Genomic DNA, 19328 nt, shown 5'->3' on the forward strand with positions numbered 1-19328 from the left:
GGGCTGAGAGTGCTCTCTAAGTTAAGGTCACGGTGTGGAGGAGAGGACTTGAAAACTTCCTGCAGCAGCTTCGTGGCCCGGTGAAATGTTCTCAGCAGCAAGCATGAAGCTCGGATTTGTAAAAAAATCAATACGCCTTGCATGCCAACTATACCTTCTCCAATCCTGCACTTGTGATGTCAGAGGTTGTCATTCTGGGCTATGGAGCAAACCTTTCAGGGTTGAGCCAGTCCTTCTAGGTCATGTGGAGTGGGCCAGCTTTAATGAACCTGTCTAAAACGAAGGAAGAGAAAGAGCTCAGCTCCTTAGGGGAATGAGGTGGACCTTGGCAGCTGTCTCACTCCTCACCAGCTCTTCACCTCAGATCTTGTCCTGACTTCCTGGTCCACTAACGGCCTCCTGGATAGAAGAGTCAGGTAATGATCCCCGCCTCTCAATACTCATTGCTCAGTTTCAACAATCATCTACAATTTGCCAATCTCATTTCATCTCTCCTCTGATCTTTTTCCTTTTCTGGAGTATTCAGATCCTCTCACTTTCTGAGTGGAACTAAGAGTCTTCCTCACCTTCATCACCACTATTAGCTTATAAACCTCTTTTAAGGACAGGGATTCACCTCAGCTCAATTATGTTTTGCTACACACGTGGTACCCATCTTCTGTGTTGAGAGATGTTTGAATTATACAGTTTTTAGTGCATTAAGTGTTAGTATTTGGGATCCAATTTGGCTCACTCTAGATGAGCTATAGAGTCTTCATTTTTTCTCCTCTCCCTTTTTCCTTCTTGAGTTAAAAATCATAGTTACCCAGCCTCCCCATACCTCCCCCCGCACCCTATATTGCCACTTGTTTTTCTTTCTTTTTTCTAACCACACCCTGAGGCATTTCACCAGCAACTCTTTATTATCTAACCACAGTTCACCAGCCCAGGAGATGTTCTGAAAATTGACAATGATCATGATATACCCTGGGTCCAGAATACTTCTCTGTACAATGGGTGTGTATAAAGACAGACAGACCTGCCAGGCTCCATCAGGAAAGCTCTGTGTCTCCTTCACATGTGGAGGGACAGAATATTATCTGGAGATGAAGAATGCTTCTGAGAGCCTCTAGCACAGGGATCCCCAACCCCATAGCCTCGGGCAGGTCCCAGTCCCAGTCTGTGGCCTGTTAGGAACTAGGCCACACAACCGGGGGTGAGCGGTGGGCAAGTGAGCGTTACCACGTGAGCTCTGCCTCCTGTCGGATCAGCCGGTAGCATAAGAGTCTCATAGAAGCATGAACTCTATTGTGAATTGTGCAAGTGAGGGCTCTAGGTTGGGTGCTTCTTATGAGAATCTAATGCCTGAGGATGAGGCAAAACAGTTTCATTCCAAAATCATCCCCCCACCCCCCATCTGTGGAAAAATTGTCTTCCATGAAACCCGTCCCTAATGCCAAAAAATGTGGAGACCACTGCTCTAGTAGGCCTGCCTACTGGGCTTACTTTGTATATATGAAATTGATAATTATTCCTCGTTTCAGAAATTTAAAATGTTACATTTATATTTCTTTCATATTTCCAACATTGTACCAAAGGTCAGTCCTAGAATGCTTCGTTTTAGCTGTTTTTCCTTCCTTAGGCAGAGAACAAAGATTGGTGGCTTCCTCCTGAGCACACTGGGATGTGGCATTACATCGGGGCTGCTGAGTGCCCTTACCTTCAGCTACCCAGATGCAGAGGCAGGTGGGTGGGGCCAGGGAGTTTGATGCTTCACCTCCTTAAGTGAGAACTGCATCATCCAAACAGTCAGCTCTCAGCCAGATGGCACCACAAGGTTCTGTGAATTTCTCTCAGCACAACAAGCACATCTGCCAGTTGGGTTCCAATGCTGTTTTCTCTTTTCTTCTCGGCACTAGACACCAGGACTTTAATTACACAGCAAAACTCAGCCGCAGAACACTCCCCAGTCTCATCCTGGCTGGGCCCAGGACATCCCCACCTCTTCAAAAGCCCCAAAATGGAATGATCATGGCCAGTCATCAGGGCCGGCAGGTGCAAAGGTGCTAAGTGGGCTGAGCTGACCCTGTACTCCTCTTGGTTCTCTCTGTAATGATCCCCTCTTCCTCACAGGCCCCCTTTGCCCTGATCTCGCCCTCCCACCTGCTGTCAGAGGGCCCCTCATGGAGATGCTCAGCTAGGCCCAGACCTCAGCGCTCCCTTCGCCTGGCCTTTCCACTGGGCTTCCTCGTGTCCTTAGTGCCTGGGTCCCCAGGGGAAGGCTTGGCCAGAGAGCTGCTTGGAAGCAACAGTTATTATGTAGACAATTGATAGAAATCTGTGTGGTTGTGCGGCCACACTCCTTTGTCAATCCTGCCCAGATATCCTGCTTTCCTCATAACAGCCAGCATTTTTTTGAGTGCTCACTATGTGCCAGGCACTTTACTGTATTAACTCATTTAATCCTACAACAACCTTATGAGGTAGGTGCTGCTGTTAATCACATTTTACAGATGAGAAAACTGAGGCACAGAGAGGTTCAGCCACTTGCCCCAAATCACCCCGCTAGTAATGAACGGAGGTGGGATTCATATCTAGGATTCAAGCCTGACTCAAGAGCCAAAAGGCTTTTAAAAGAAAACCTGAAACTACGTACAATTCCATATGACATGGAAAAAATTGAATAAAGTTCTTGGCTCAAAGGGTGGCATTCTGATGCTTTCCTTTTCCCTTTTCATCTTCTCATTTCCACTTTTAAAAAAAATTATTGTTCTCACACAGTGACTGTGACAAGAGTAAATATGATAGTGGAGGTTCAGATAATGTGAAAAACCAGTGGAGGAGACAATTTTAGGTGGCTTTGCTGTGTCCTCTTCACCTGACAGAGGCGGGCACCCTTAGGTCTGGTTTATGATCTTGGCCAAGTCTCAAAAAGGGAAGACCAAAACTCCTAGAAGCACCCCGTGGTTTTAGAGTTGTTAGGGAAATGCGGTATGCAAAGCCTCTGAAAGGAAAGGATCCAAGCTTAGGGATGTGAGGACCTACTAAAATTGTAAGGGACACGTGAATAAGAGGGAGATGGATCTGTGACGATGAGTTGGCAAAAAATGAAAATATGCACAAACTCCCCACCATGGAGGAGGCCTCGTGTGCGGGAAAAGGCATTGTTTCTGCCCTTTGGATGTGTTGAAGGATGCTCTAGAATAGAGAAAGTCATTAAAAACTAAATCACAGAGGAGCATGTGACACAGGGCATAGTGCAAGGGGAGTTTAGAGAGGGTATCAGGCAAATCAGCAAGGGGTAAGGGCAGAAGGATGAAGCTGTGGCTTTGAGAGAGGATTTGGAGGCTGAGGAGAGCTCAGATGTCACCAGGCAAGACCTTAGTCCCAACCCACATGGTCGTTGCCTCCACTGTCCTTCCAAGATGCTCCAGCCAGGGCCCATGTCCATGCCCCCTGGATCTCTTGCCTCTAGCTACAGTACCTGCCATGCAGCTGGTGCTCAAGATACTTTTGTTTTAAAATATCAGTGAATATATGAATAAGCACAGCCGTTGAGTTTTTAACCATTAGGTCAGTCAGGTGTATGAAATCTGAAGAGCCACTTACACATCTTGATTGAATTCCCCTTTGTCTTGCCAGTTTCTCCCTCTTCCTTTACTGCACCTTTCAGATCTCTCAGCGTAGCCTTCATTCATGGTGTCACTCACAGTGGGATACGTCAGGCTGCATCCACTGTGTTATTCAGTGTGTCACCAGTGCCTTGACTAGGACACAGATAGCCTTGAAAGAGTGGTTACCTTCACTAATAAGCATTATGCAATGTCTTCACTGCCTTCTCTTGGCTCTTTTGGTCTCCATCCTGAATCCTACTGATGTGATCTTTGGTGATGGCGCTGGGTGAAGGTGGTGCTGACAGTAAGATGTTCACAGGCTCACCTCTAGCTCAGCCTCTACCTTACTCTGGAACCCCCAAGCTCATCCCCCGCTATACGATGGGGGTGGCAGGACTTGCCCTGGATCCCCGACAGGGTTCTCACCAGAGAGACAGTTGGGAAAGCTCATTGAAAAGTTACTGTTCTGGCGGGGCGTGGTGGCTCACGCCTGTAATGCCAGCACTTTGGGAGGCCGAGGTAGGTGGATCACCTGAGGTCAGGAGTTTGAGACCAGCCTGCCCAATGTAGTGAAACCCCATCTCTACTAAAAATACAAAAATTTGCCAGGTGTGGTGGTGCATGCCTGTAATCCCAGCTACTCAGAAAGCTGAGGCAGGAGAATCACTTGAACCCAGGAGGTGGAGGTTGCAGTGAGCTGAAATCGCACCACTGCCCTCCAGCATGGGCTACAAGAACGAAACTCTGACACACACACACACACACACACACACACACACACGAAAACAAAAGAAAAGAAAAGTTACTGTTCTATTAAATGTACTCTCTCTGATGAATGAAATCTTCCTGCGTATAATGATTTCAGCCTTCTCCATAACTCTTCACTCCTTTTTACACCAATTTTTGTTTTAATGGGAAGAAAAAAAACCCTATGCACTATTTCCTCCCCTACCTTTTTCTAGTTAGGATTAAACAGAAGAAAAATGGTGGCACCATTCCCAGAGGTCTTCAGCATTTGAACTTTACACTAGAAAACTCTCAATCCAAAGCTAAAATTCATATGTAACCAATGTCCTTAAGCTAACAGCTGCTTGCACATTCGAAAAAGCTTTGTATTTCTGTCTTCATGTCACTGTTAACTCTCTATTTCTCTTTAGCTATTTATCAGTCTCTGAGAAAATCTCCTGGCAACTCCTCCCCACATAAAACTATTCTAAATCCGTGTGAAGCCCTTAATTTAATCAACACATTACCATTTCCTAACAAAGGGTAAATGAGATCAACTAAATTTACACCAGGAAGAAAGGAAATTAATTTTACTCAATTATAAAAAGGAGGAGGCTTTACACAGGTAACAATTTAACAATTGTAGTAGTGGGGATTATGGAAAATTCTGAATCAGGATACCAGGAGGTCACCCACTGCTGATAGGTTTCAAAATAACTCCCCAAATCCTGACAGTAACAATTTAGTGAAGGCCCAAGAGCCGAGATAGTCCTTAAGTAATGAAAAATGATGACAGCCTAAAAAGAGGGAATTGCATAATAATCAGAAATTAGATTTGACATTGATAAGTCACCTGTAAATAATCCGCAGAGCTTGCCTTTTAGCTACTTCTAAGACTTGCAGACAATGCATTGTTTAAGCCATGTTCAGAAGACACCCAGCACCTCATTTTCTAGAACCAGATTTTTCTGTGGGTAGAAGGGAAGAAATCCAGGATTTATGGCAGATGTACAGTAAAATATAAACTAAGATGATTAAAACAAAATGGACCCTGGACAGTAATGCTAACTGGCACACTAAGATCAATGGACGTGGATTCATATAAGCTGTCTAGAGACCAGCTGGTAAAAATAGGGGGAATGGTTAGAAATTATAACCACTCCAAGCTGGAAAACATGCCAACCGTATTGTGTTATTCTGGGGCACAAATTATAATTCTACAACACATTAAAGAGAAAATTGTATGGGAAGCTAGAAGTCATTTTCTTATGCTTCCTGCTCATAGGGAGCCACATGCCATCTGGATTATTGCACTTTTCAAAGTACATGGAAAGACTTGAGACAATCCGGAGAAGAAAGACACAAACAAAAGGGCAGAACTCATGGTGGAAAAGAGGCCCCATGAGGAAAGGCTAAAGAGTCAGAACTACTGAAGCTAAAGAGGAAAACTCAAGTAACGAAACATTATTGCTTTCAAATATGTGACAGGTATTTGGCTAGAAGATATCACTGATACGTTTCCAGAACACATGGAGGCCAAGGCAGACAAAAGTAAAGATGGAAACCAGACCAGTAAATAAGTCCTTTGATGACCTTCTGAGTCTCTACAGATGAAGGCAAAGCTCCCTCACAGTTGCAGGCAACGTCTCATCTTTTGTCACTTCTGGCATGACACTGCACAGCCACAGCCAGTACGGTTTATCTCTGCCTTTGCCCATGCCCTGCCTTCTTTCTCCCTGGTCAGTATCTCCTCACCTCAACCAGCTTGGCCAGCTCCTTGGTCATTGGGGTTGCACCCACCCAGGCATGTGCCTGGCTCCGCACAACCTCAGAAGCTCTCAGTACAGTGCAGGACCAGAGGTTGAAACCAATGAAAGGTTGTTAAATAAAGAGAAAATGTTTAATGCTGAGAACAAAGACTAGGAAAGGGATGTCTAATAAGAAATTTTATAGTGAAATGCCACGTGTTGTGCTCTGTAACTTCCTCTCCATCTCCCTAACATAGTGTTTAGTGAAATCTACAGTGCTCGCTCATACTTTGTGGAGTCTGGGGGTGAAAGCTTGTAGATATCCAACATTTGCATAACACTAGAAAGTCCATTTTGCCCTCTCCGAGAAAATCCAGTGATCCTGCTGTTTATATCTGATTCAGATCCCTCAATAAGAGTTCTCTTGTTCTCATTTTCATACTGATCCTAAGAAGCATTCACTAACTAGGCTGTACCTACCTAGTACAGCTCTGTCCATATGGTAGATCTGCAATAGATTCTTGGAATCTTATGGTAATTAGATAGCAAGCCTATTCTGGAATAGTGGCAATTTGGTTATTCTCTCACACTGACCAAGCATGTGTTAGCTCACTGATGCCCATCTATGTAGGTATTTTGATGCATTGTCCTGGGAGCTACCCAGCTTCCTGGGAAGATGGGGATGGAGAGTCTCCTGAAGTATCCTGAAGTTCTTCACTGTCTCCCTTGACAGGGATCCTGGGTAAACTTCATGAAGACCTACAGGGAACTGGCAGCTGGCCTGTTCTGCTGTGAGAGAACTCTCTCGATAAGCCCTATTATTTTCCTGAAACCATGTTACATTATAAGAGGCTGGAAGGGATGCTGAGAAATCATTTATTCCATGGTTCTCCGGGCAGAACAGCACTCACCCATCACAGAAGCCTCCACATCCTCTCATTATGTCTTATCTTTTTATTTGTTTCCAAGCCACATTCATCTCCAAAGCAAACCTTTGTTATGTTTACTTGAGAACACCACAGTTTCCCATTGCATCTCTCACCCCCTTGTCAAAACTATGCAAATTAAGAATAACCCCAATCTGGTTGGGATTGTTTGTAACTGAAAAGTAATTGGGTTATAATATGCTAATTCTTATGCTAATATTTGGCTCCAAAGATAAAGAGACCTGAAATGCTAATGTGAGAGTCCTCCCACAAAGAGGATTACAAGCAGGAAGTTTGCAGAAGAAAGGAGGGGACCCGAATGGAGCAAGGACTAGAAACACAGGCCCTTTAGAAATCATTGGGGGGTTTTGTTGGTTTGTTTCTTTATACTTTCTTTTATTTTGCAAATTTTCTATGATTACTATGAGTTACCGTAACACTTTGCAGGAAAAATAACGTAATGCCTAAAGAGAAAAAAGAATGAGGAACTTTTAGAGCAGAAGTAGATGAACGAAAGGCCGAGGCTGGCCTTACCAGAGCCTCTCCCAAGAAACGGTCAGGCACTGACCCGAGCCGGCTTCCCAAGACAGGAAGAGTTGGTTTCAGGGAAAATCCATGGCTGGGATCCAGGGAAGTTGATGAGTCAGCTTTCAGGTGGATGAGAGAACAGTGGCTCCAACCTGGGCCTCAGGACCACTGGGACTGAGAGGAAAGGGAAATAATATCTTCAAACCTGGTGGAAGAGGTCAATGTGAGCGTATTAGAACCATACCCTGTCGATGTTTCTCCATTCATTTCTTCAAGGAATATTCTACAAATATCTGTTACCCTCTTTGTACAGTACACTCTGCTCGTCTCTGTGGGTACTGGGAAGATGAATAAAGAGGAATGAAGATGCTTCCCCAGTCTGAAGAGCAGGGGCTTTCTCTGTGAGCCTGTGAAGGAGGCGGTGCAGGCATCAACCTGCTGAGGTCTTCGCACCCCTCCTTCTGGCTGACCAGGAGCATTCAGCGATGAAGGAGGGAGAGGGTGCCCTTGGCTGGTGGTCGATGCCTTGAGAAGTGCTGGAGAAGAGCTGGGCCCTCACTTGGGAAATCTTTTCTTTTTTTTAAGACAGGGTCTCACTCTGTCACCCAGGCTGGAGTGCAGTGACATGCTCACGGCTTACTGCAGCCTCAGCTTGCCAGGCTCAAGTGATCCTCCCACCTCACCCTTTCAGGTAGCTGGGACTACAGGCTCGTGCCACTGCGCCTGGCTGATTTTTGTGCTTTTTGCAGAGATGGGGTTTCACCATGTTGCCCAGGCTGGTCTGGAACTCTGGGCTCAAGTGATCTGCCCACCTCAGCCTCCCAAAATGCTGGGATTACAGATGTCAGCCACAGTGCCAGGCCTTACTTGGGAAATCTTAAGGAAAGAAATAAGGTGATGAGCTGAAAAGGGCCTTGAATTATGGCTCTGACTGTGTGCTGCCCCAGGGCATGTTCCACCCTGAATCTTCATCAAATCCTTTCCATACATGATTCTACCCGTGTGAAGCTCTGAACTTCTGTTAAAAGACGGTAGTTGTGGCCAGGTGCAGTAGCTCACGCCTGTGATCCCAGCACTTTGGGAAGCCAAGGTGGGTGGATCACCTGAAGTCAGGAGTTCGAGACCAGCCTGGCCAACATGGAGAAACCCCGTCTCTACTAAAAATACAAAAATTAGCTGGGCGTGTTGGTACGCGCCTGTAGTCCCAGCAACTTGGGAGGCTGAGGCAGGAGAATCGCTTGAACCTGGGAGGTGGAGGTTGCAGTGAGCCAAGATCACAACATTGCACTCTAGCCTGGGCGACAGAGCAAGACTCCGTCTCAAAAAAAAAAAAAAAAGCGAGTAGTTTATTCCTTTCCTCATCAGCCATGTCTCTTTTTGACACTCTTGAATCCCTGTAATGCATTCTCAAAAATATTGAAGATCTCTTCAGCTTCTTTTCTTCCCCTGCCTTCACCAAGAGGTCACACATAATTACTGGCAGCAAATGGATCCCATCTGTACTACAGAGGTCAAAGATTTCAGTCAGTGAGTTACGGATACCGTCGACGAAAACAGCAGCCTGTCAGGGAATCACGTAATGATCACAGCCAAAGAAAGCCCTGTCCTGGGAGTACCCTGCTGATGCCTCAGCTTCTTGCTTCTAAGCTTCTGGCCCCATTTGGTCTGAGGCAAAGAACATTGAGATTGGTGCCATTTATTTTCATCAACGTGCAGAAGAGGCGGCAGGAGTTTTGGGAGACCTCTGAAGAACCATTAGTTGGGGTGAGACTAAGACCATGCTTTCTACTCTGGAAACTTGGTCTGCAACTGGTAAAGTAAGGTCTCCCAACAAATGGAATAATGTGCCGTGTGGCTATGATGGGTGTAGATAGATAATCAATGCTCAGCGCATTTTCCCCGGGAAAGGTTTCCAGGATGCCTTTTAAGGAAAGTAATGAGCTGTTTGTTCCCTGGTTGTAGGAGAAGAGGGTGTTTGTTGATCACACATCTTTTTAATTAGTTATAGACACAGATGGGTTTTTTTTCACGTTTTTCTGACATATACTTACTTATCTAATGAAAAGTGCCCAGCATAAAAACGCAGGAGACAGACTTCCTTAGCCACCAGAGGCATCTTCCCTGCTTCCGTATTATTGGTTTTAAAGTGACCTGCCCTGAAAGAGACCATCTCCAAAGCCCTGAAGGTCATCCATAGATCATTTCAGCCTAACAGGCCATTTATTTCCATACAGATACAACACCAAGTGAGGTGCTGTAGGCGGGCCAAACACCACAGGTGTCAAGCAAGATGTATGTCAGGTTGCGTTCATCCCATGCATATTAGGGCTTTGTGGAACAAAATGCTTCTCTCCTTCAGCAGCAAAGTAATTGTGCTTAGACAATCTGTTTGACCTTCTCTGAGCCCCAGCTTCCTTATCTATAAAAAGACATCTGGACTGAATGTTCCCAAGTTCCTCTCTGCTCTAAGCTCGCAAGCTGAAGTTTGCACACAAAAGCAGGACCTCTGCGGAGGAGCAAAAGTCTGCTCCACACCTACCTGATAACCCTCTTGGTGCTCCTGGCTTCAGAGTTTGTTTCGATCCCCTCTCTTGTCTGACTGGAATAGTTCGACTTTTGCCACAAGCTGAAGCTCAAATACCATCTCCTCTCGGAGGCTTTCTAGCTCTGTTCTTTTCCACATGTGTGTGTTTGGGCAGACACACGTATCTGTCAGGGTCCCTCTAATTCTAAAGAATCTGAACAATCTGTCTAATTCTAATGGGGCTCCTAGAGGACTTCACACCACCCCAATTTCAATGGAGTCATCACTGCACGGCTAGTGATTGGGTTCAGGACATGCTATGCAAAATACGGCACCTTGGCATTTAAGAAAGCAGCAGACACAGAAAGTTCTCTCTGACCTTCTCCTACTCTTCTGCCCTGAAGCATGCCATCAATGACTAAAGGAAGTAATAAGACCCTCTTGTGATGGTACCCCCCCCCCCAAACCTGGAGGAAAGGAATGTCCCTATCTGAAAACTCAGGGACACAGAGAAGAATCTGAGCAAACAGGCCTGACTAGTTCTCCTCAATTAATAACCATTAGTAGGGTGGCTCACACCTATAATCCCAGCACTTTGGGAGGCCGAGATGGGTGGATCAACTGAGGTCAGGAATTCGAGACCAGCCTGGCTAACACTGTGAAACCCCATTTCTATTAAAAATACAAAAATTAGCTGGGTGCCATGGCACGCGCCTATAATCCGAGCTCCTTGGTAGGCTGAAGCAGGAGAATCACTTGAACCTGGGAGGTGGAGGTTGCAGTGAATCAAGATCATGCCACTGCACTCCAGCCTGGGTGACAGAGTAAGACTCCGTCTCAACAAAAAAAGAAAAAAATTTTTATGACCATTAGATCATGCCCCTTTGTCCAATTACACGTATCCATTGTTGTCCACTCTTCATCAAACCTAACATAAAAGACCTTCCTTCGGGGGTCTTCCTTGCTGAAGACTTCTGTGTCGCATAAAACTTACACTAAATCAATTTGTATGCTTTTTTCTTGTTGCGCTATCTTTTGTTACAGGGGCCTCAGCCATGAGCCTAGAAATGGGTGAGGAAAAGATGTTACCTTTTCTCCCCTACACTGGTTCTTAGCGTCAGCAACAGAGTAGGGCAGAGTTGGCACATAGGCAGAGTAGCCTTTGAAAAGCCCTTCTCCGTCCCATGTATTACGATGCTTTAGGGAGAGTGTTGTATGAAAACTGCTCATACATCCAGAATTATATCAGTTCCACAAGGTACTGGCACAAGAAGAGTCGTGGAAGACTGACCTGGCCATGGCTTCTCATGTCCCAGCTCAGGACCTGCCACATCAATTCTCCCTTTCCTCTGGCCGTCACGTGTGGAGTGAAATTCTCAGAAGCGGCTGTCCCTGTGCACCTCTCTGGCTGTGTCCAGGTTAGTGCTCTTCTGCAGCTGCCTCGTGGCCAGTCCCGAGCCTCAAGGCTGGGGCCTATTCATCTTTAGTGGCCAGCAGAGCACGGATTTTTTCTAGAAGCACGGGTAAATGACTGTCCCACAGACAGACCTTTTGCTATTTATGAAAACCATCTTCCTGCACAGAGAGAGAAATCATGTGACAGGGCCTTGTAACAAGGCATCTCTTCTCAATATGAGGAGGGCCCGGGGTCCCAGAGCAGGTGTTGACCAGCCTCATTTTAGAATCTCTCCCATTGCGTTTGACAGAGTGGAGGGTTGTGCTTAGCGATGAGTCTTTTGTCTCCCACCGCCAGTGCAGGCCAGCGCGTTTCAGAGACCAGGCATTCTTTTTATATTAAATCGCCCATTGTATTACCAAATGGCAGAGACTCAAAGGTGTGCTCTGGATAGGTCATTCTAGAGAGAGGACCAAGGACATTCGTAAGAGCACTCTGTGTCCTCTGTGGCAGAGAGCAGTCACTGTGAGCCCACCCCGGAGCCGGGGACAGGATTCCGGAGGGAGGAGGGATTTCATGAAGACTGTTTTTGGGCATCTGTTCCTGGCGGGGTGGCTTGGCTCTTGCTTTCTGTTTGCTGTGGCCCAGGAACCCTGAGTGTGCCTGGGTGACACACCTTCCTCATCCCTCCCACGTCCTCATCCTCAAAGCATTTAGCTCCAGCCTGGGAACAGCTGGGAAGGGATTCCTCTACATTTCTATATTCAGGAGCACTGTGTTTACTCTATGGAGACTTACTAATCCAGCTTGTAAATAAATTACTCCAAATTGATCTGTCAGTGCAGGAAGTGAAAGGAAGAGTCTGGAGTGCCTCTCCACTCCTGCTCAAGCCACAGCCGTGGGCAGCTCCGGGCGGGGAGAAGACAGCAAGCCACATTCTCCCGTGTGGGGCCAGCTTCTCCTACCTCCTCCCACCTCCTTCCACCGCCACAGACGTGAAGGGAGAGACCTGACACCCCTACATCTAGATTTGGGGGAGGGAAAAGGAAGACATACTCACTTGTTTTTAGTCCAAATGAAACTTGCCATGAGTGAAAAGTGATATTACCATCCAAGAGGCACCTTCCTGGACGTTTCCATATATTGGCCATGGTCCTCCAAGCCCCACCAGCAGAGGAGCGAGTGCCCTGGCGGTGGCTGCTCAGGGACAGTGGCCTTCATAGTCTCACCTCGCCATGCCCTGCAGGAGGAGGGCTCCGAGGAAAACCCCACTGGCAGGAAGGGGTAAATAGAGGGACTGTGGCACACAGAGATTCCTGGAGGCTCTAAAGACTGTTTTGAGAGCTAAGGGAAGTCGGAAGCTAGGAGTAAATTATGGGTATTATTTTCAGTTGCTGGGTTAAATTATTAGTGTTCTCGGGTTGGTTGTTATCCCGGGCACTGAAGTTATATAGCCTTGGTCTTGCCAAGATCTGTGTCTCTGCTCAGCCAACCAGGTCCAGGGGAAGGGAGCGTGGTGCTCTGCAGCGCTGCCCAGGACTCTGGAGACCCCGTAGGTTCCTTTGAAGCCATGAGCAGCTGGGTTCTCCCCGTGCTGATGCAGTGGGGACTGGCACCTGGCATGTATCTGCCCCACCTTGCTCTGCCATCCTCCTGATTCGTAGTTTATGACACGGAAAGTAGGGGCGCTTGCAACTCGAGATGAACCTATTTCAGTGTATCCTGACCCTAGAGAAAGGCTCCAACTCTTAAAGAAAATGAGACCCTGAATTCCCTCTTTTCCTTAACCACTTTGTCCTTATGTTCTAAAGGGGCCAGATCTGGGTTCCTGGGAGGAGTCTGTGTATCTCTCTCTCTCTCTCTCTCTCTCTCTCTCTTTCTGTCTCTCTCTCTGTTTTTGTGTCTGTTTCCATCTCTGTTTCCCTCTGTTTCTTGTTTCTCTGTCTCTGTTACCCTCTTTCTCCATTTCTCTCTTTCTCTGTCTGTCCGTCTCTTTCTGTTTTTCTCGTTTTCTGTCTTTCTCGTTTTCTGTCTGTTTCTCTCTGTCTCCCATCTCTGCACGCCCTGCATGGAGGTACCTCACTTTCCTCCTCCTGCAATCCAGTCTCATGCATATTTCTCTTTTTTGTTACTCTTAATAACTTACTCAGCAAGTGAAAATAACACTCACGATTTACTCCAAGCTTCCAGGCTTCTTTAGCTCCCAGGCAGAGGCCAGAGCCTTTGGGAACCCATGCCCTGCAACCCTGTTGGGTCTCACAGTCTCAGGCTCTCCGTCCTGGGAGGTGTCCATTTGGCCTGTGGTATATGTAGGTCTTTCTTTCTCTTTTTCTCCCTGCTGTTTCATGGTACATGACTTAACTGGGCAGCTTAGTATCTCTGCAGAATGTAGGCAAGAGCTGGGGAGGAGGGCACTCCAAGGCAAGTCCTTGATGTAGCTCTTATGCATGTTTTTTGGTGCTGAGAATTTTGATAGTAATAATACAAATATGATGCTGTAGGCTTATGTGAAGATTTCAATTACCAATTCAGAGAGTGTTTCCTTGTATTTCAGAATATGAACATCTGTTTACAGCTTCAATTTTCTAATGATTAGAATGCCACAAACAAGAAAACCCAGAGGAAAGCTGTTGATGCTGAAATGTTTCCTGCCTTTACATATTCCATGATGCATCGTGTGGGGTTATGCAAATAGTAATATCTCATTAAATATTCTGGTCTCTTGGGAATAGCTTCACATTGTCAAAAATATATCTTCTCTCAGCTCCTACCGTAACAACAGTTAACTTTTTTTAAAAGATTAGGTGATTTTGTTGTTGTTGTTGTTGTTGTTTTGTTTGTTTGTTTGATTTTTGAGACGTGCTCTCACTCTGTCACCCAGGCTGGAGTGCAGTGGCATGGTGTAATATCGGCTCATGGCCTCTGTCTCCTGAGCTCAAACAATCCTCCCACCTCAGCCTCCTGAGCAGTTGGGACTACATGCATGGGCCAGCACACTCAGCTAAATTTTTTTTTTTTTTTTTTGTAGAGACACGATTTTGCCATGTTGCCCAGGCTGGTCTTGAACTCCAGGGCCCAAGCAATCCTCCTTCCTTGGTCTCCCAAAGTGCTGGGATTACAGGCGTGAGCCACTGTACCCAGCTGAAAAAGAGTTTTAATATTTTATTGCATGCCAGGCTCTGTGATAACTAATTAACAGGCATTAATTAATTTATTGCTCACAATAGACTTAGGAGATAGCATCACTATTTTACAGTAAGAAAAACCAAGGTCCAGAGAGTTCAACTGACTTGCTCATGATTTCGTAGTCAGTAAGTGGTGTGTCTGTGTATTGGTCCATTCTCACATTGCTATAAAGAACTACCTGATGGCTGAGCATGGTGGATCATGCCTGTAATCCCAACACTTTGGGAGGCTGAGGTGGGGGGATCACGAGGTCAAGAGTTTGAGACCAGCCTGGCCAATGTGGTGAAACCGCATCTCTACTAAAAATACAAAAATTAGCCAGGCATGGTGGTGCACACCTGTAATCCCAGCTAATCAGGAGGTTGAGGCAGGAGAATCATTTGAACCCAGGAGGCAGAGGTTGCAGTGAGCTGAGATTGTGCCATTGCACTCCAGCCTGGGCAAAAGAGCAAGACTCTGTCTCAAAAAAAAAAAAAAAAAAAAAAAAAAAAAAAAAAAAGAACTACCTGAGACTGGGCAATTTATGAAGAAAAGAGGTTTAATTGGCTCATGGTTCTGCAGGCCATACAGGAAGCCTGGCTAGGGAGGCCTCGGGAAACTTACTTTCATGGCGGAAGACAAAGGGGAAGCAGGCACGTCCTACATGTTTGGAGCCGGAGGAAGAGAGCGAAGGGGGAGGTGCTATATACTTTTGAGGTCTCTTGAGAACTCAATCACGAGACAGCACTAGGGTGGTGGTGCTACACCATTAGAAACCACTTCACGATCCAATCACCTCCCACCAGGCCCCACCTCCAACACTGGGAATTAAAATTCAACATGAGATTTGGGTGGGGACACAGAGACAAACCCTATCAGTCTGGGATTGGAATCCATGTCTAGTTGACTCCAAAGTGTGTACTTTTAATCACTATAAACATTGTCCTGCCAAGCACAGAATCTTGAGAGTCTGGGGGATGCAGTGACCAGGGTGATCAACTATTTCAAAACACACAGGGGTCTAAACACCCTTCCTCAGCTTCCTATCCTAGCAACTTAGCTCAGCACGCCCCAGCCATTTCCATAGTATCTAAGGAACACCAAAAGGCAGGAGGCTCAGTTAAATTTTTATGAAACTCATCACTTTCTTTTTAATAAGGGATCTTGAACCACGCCCAGTATAAGCCTCACTCCAATTTAGTGATTCAGTACAGCACTGCTTGATGTGACGAAGGCCTTCTTGACTCTAAGGTTTAGGAGAATTTCATGGAAGAGGAAATTAGGCTCACTCTGTCCACCCCAAGTGGTAAAGATGTCGAGAATTCTCATCCCAGGGTTTGGAACAGCCTGCACAGCTCAAATAAAGTAGAAAGAAAACCCATTTCCTGTTTACCATTTTTATTTCTTCAGAGAGTTAAACATATCTATTTTCTCGCCCTCCAAGTTTTTTCTCTATTATTTCAGAGAACGCCCTCATGCCTTATTACCAGATAAGACACAGCCCTTGCAGACTCCTAAAGACAAGTGGCCTCATTGTGCAGGATGTCCTGTTAGTTTTAGGCTTCTGAGGAGACAACCTGGGCAAGGGATTGTATTAGCACACACATTGCTCCACCCAGCCTTTCTTTGAATTTTTCTTTTTTTCATTCAAAGTCTCCAAAGGCTGAAACAGAGACTATAGGTCTCAGGAGAACATCCGTAATACCAATTCCTTGAGTGGCAGTAGGTTAGAGTGATTGTACTAGAAGCCACACGGTCTTTAAAAATAATTGCTTTGACAATGATGGATATAGGAATGGACAACAAAATCTGCCCTCCTGTTACCTTCTTGCAAGTATTTGCTGGTTTAGATAACTTGCAAGTTATTTTCCCCAGGCCTGGTTGGTCTCAGCCAGGAAAAACCTACTCACAGCAATGGCTCTGGCCATACTGCTTAGAAATTGCTGGTGCCAAGGGATGTGATGATGGTCTATGTGCTTTTCTCAACATCGTTTTTAATGCCAACATATCAGAAAGATAATATTCTTGTTCTGGTGTGCTTAGAAAGTAACTCTAGCAACTAAACTGTAATGATGAGTACAGTAAATGGGTCACCCCTTTCTTTAAAGAGAAAATTGCTCAAAGTTCTCTGAGAAGTATGGGGGTTTTCCATGACTAGAATGAATCCATGGTTTTCTTAAGACAAAAATCTAAAGAAATACAACATAAAGCATGCAAGGAGTCTATGCATTTCATGGCAATCTTAGCTCGTTCTGGGAAACAACTGTTGTTAATAAAGCCTCATACGATGCATTCATTCAGCCATTCAACAAATATTAATTAGGAATTGACTTCTTCCACAGTTTGTGCTTGGTACTAGGTAAAATTAAAAAAGAAGCAGAGTCTGTAATCCTAGCACTTTGGGAAGCTGAGGCCAGGGGATCACCTGAGATTAGGAGTTCGAGACTAGCCTAGCCAACAATGCAAAACCCCGTCTCCACTAAAAAAAAAAAAATACAAAAATTAACCAGGCATGGTGGTGTGTGCCTATAATCCCAGCTACTCAGGAGGCTGAGGCAGGAGAATCACTTGAACCCTTGGTGGGGTGGTGGGGGAGAGGTTGCAGTGAGCTGAGATTGCACCACTTCACTCCAGGCTGGGTGAAAGAGCAAAACTCTGTCTCAAAAAAAAAAAAAAAAAAAAAAAAAAAAGCAGAGATGTTGTCTCAACCCAAGTTGGGCTGCTGAAACTGAGGACCTTACATTCCAGTGGGCAGGCACGGGTACAGAGGTAGAGCTTGGGTTCAAGTGACAAGCCAGAAACTAGCTTGGGATGACTCTGAAGAATACCCTTATGTCAATATAGCTGGTATTGTACCAACACATTTAGGTCCAGAAATTGATTGCACAATGGCATAACGGGGGAGATCTGCTTTAATTGCCATCAGTTCTGTTTTCAAAATATCTGGACTTTTTCTTTGGCCAAAAGCTCATGTGATCCAACAGAGTAATGCAGTTGCTTTAAAAAGCGAATGTAATTGTAAGCTCCATTAAATAAAAATACCGTGTCCAGATAATAAGTAACAGTAACACTATATGCTGGTCAGATGATAATTGGAAAATAATGTTCACTACAAGGCATTATAATTAAGATGTCTCATTTAGAAAGGCAGGGTGGACGTGCTGAGGGCTTTAGAAACGGTTCCTGACCTAGGCTGGCCGGAGGCTCTGAGTGTGTTTACCTTGGAAGAGAGAAAACAAGGAACTATCTTCCTGTCTTCAAATATTGGAGGAGGTGTTGTGAGGACGAAGGAATAAATCGGTTTTATTTTAGGACAAGACAGAAGAGGAGCAAAGAGTGAGTAAATGTCAAGGGAAAGACAGAGGAAGTAAATAAGGAAGGAAGTGGCAAGGAGGTTGATTTTGAGTTCAATAGACGAAAACAACTTGCTGAAAAAAGCTTTCTAACAAACTAAAGTGCTCAGAATTGGAAATGGTGCTCTCCAACAATGGAGAGGTCATTGTCACTTCTCAGAATGTAAACTACATGGTCATTTGTCAAGGACCTTGAGTTCCAGCATCAGGTAGAATGTTAGCTGACTAAGTTCCCATTCATCTCCAGGACACGGGGCTTCTGCGATGGGCCAGGCTTGTCCTGCTGAGACTGTCGCCAAGGCAGGAAGTGGAACACAAGTACGTGGGCTCATTGAGCAAAGTGCTGTTAAACAGATGGGACACTCTAGATGCATTAGTTAAAGCCAAGCATGTTTCTAGACACTTCTAGAGAAGGAAACTTTCCCTAACGTCACAGCGGGGTCGGGGGTAAAATGGGCGGGTCTTCGTGAGAAGTGAGCTCCTTCTATGACAGGTATGAAAGAGAAAGCTCACTGGTTCCAGGTGACAGCTCCCATCGAAAATTCCAGGAGCTGCTCTGGAGGAAATGGTGCTGAGATTTGCAAAGGGCAAAGAACAAATGATGCAAGAGAAGGAGGAAATATGGACTTGGCCCAAACACAGTCCCGTCAGGGGCCGTCTGTGGGAATGTGCAGATATTCTTGTGCTATTTCAGCACAAAAGATTTAGGAAATACAGAGACACACAGAATGGCAATTCAAACTGATTCATCTACCGGATTTAAAAAAATAAAATATTGCTTCAGCTTAGTCGAAAATGTAACACATGGAGGTATAACCTTTTAGTTAAAAAATCATTCTTTTTCTTACCATACTGAGAGATCTTTGCCGGTAGAGAAAATGTCCTGTTTATTTTGGTATCCCTAGAGTTTAACATAGAGTCTACATATAGCAAAAGTTTCAATAAACATTTAGTATACCAAACAGAAATGTGATTTTTGGATGGCAGAGGGGTTGAGATACCTGGGCAAGAACAAAGTGTGATTTTCACTTTCTCTGGTCTTCTGTTGTCCCAGCAAAACCTCCCTCTGCTTCAAGGACAGCAGGATGCCCTGAGCTCTTGGTTGCAGCACAGCGTCCTCTAGCCCCCTCCGTGGCACCCTCAGCTGACTTACTCACTCATGCATTCAGCAAATGTCCTTTGAGCCCCTACCATGTGCTAGGCTCCATGCCAGGGCTGGGTTATAGTGACAGAAAGACCAGTAGGATCCCTGCTTCCTGCAACTCTTCCTCCGAGTCTGCATTGGTGGGAGTGATGGCATTGGGAGTTGAGTACCTGGCATCAATTAAACAGAAAAAAAAAGTTTCTTTTTAAAATTTCCAATGGAGAT

At 45.4% G+C, this 19328-nt stretch overlaps 1 long non-coding RNA gene across 1 annotated transcript; it reads left to right on the plus strand.

Annotated features, from left to right (window-relative positions):
• The first annotated feature begins 245 nt into the window (after nt 1-245).
• LOC109029362 (uncharacterized) lies at nt 246-14167 on the plus strand. The gene is made up of 5 exons (XR_002008422.3): nt 246-416; nt 917-996; nt 1622-1725; nt 11295-11463; nt 13996-14167. It is a non-coding gene; the product is annotated as an uncharacterized lncRNA (long non-coding RNA).
• The last annotated feature ends 5161 nt before the right edge of the window (nt 14168-19328 follow it).

The sequence above is a fragment of the Gorilla gorilla genome, chromosome 14 (assembly GCF_029281585.2).
Source record: "Gorilla gorilla gorilla isolate KB3781 chromosome 14, NHGRI_mGorGor1-v2.1_pri, whole genome shotgun sequence".
Taxonomy (NCBI): domain Eukaryota; kingdom Metazoa; phylum Chordata; class Mammalia; order Primates; family Hominidae; genus Gorilla; species Gorilla gorilla.